The sequence below is a fragment of the Trypanosoma equiperdum genome (assembly GCF_001457755.1).
Source record: "Trypanosoma equiperdum strain OVI genome assembly, contig: ctg_503, whole genome shotgun sequence".
In the NCBI taxonomy this organism is placed as follows: Eukaryota; Euglenozoa; class Kinetoplastea; order Trypanosomatida; family Trypanosomatidae; genus Trypanosoma; species Trypanosoma equiperdum.
Window position 1 is genome coordinate 3,386 of NW_027124425.1, and position 578 is coordinate 3,963.

Sequence of the window (578 nt, forward strand, 5' to 3'; positions counted from 1 at the left end):
TACCACAAACATCCTGTTCCATCAATAAATTTCATTACAATGTATTTATGAATTACTGTAACTTCTATAATTGCAAATACATTCTTTTCAATAGCATTCATGTTTTTCTCTGCGAAATTTGAAGTATTATATCATTCTGTATCGTTATCTTTAGTGTTTTTCATTCAAATTTTGTTCTTTTACACAGTATTTTCTTTTCTGTTTTTTACTCTTCTCTCTCAGTTTGAGTGGATGCCATAGTACAACCATTTGAGTTATACAATGGATTCTGCATCTCCCTCTATGTCCCTTCCATTATTATACTTGTGTATGATGAAACAAATATTTATGTTTGTGCTTCAAACTGCGTATGTTCTTTCTTCATATCCCATTGTCTATCACAGTGCCTTACTCTCATCTTCCGCTTGGCAATATATTAAGTGCTTCTACGCAACACAACTTTTGATTTTCACAAACAATATTAATATATTATTATCATTAATGTTGGTATTATAATATTAGTATACAAAAACTCACAATTCAATCACATAATTATCATTATTATTGTTGTTTTATAGTTATTACTGTAGTCATAAGTA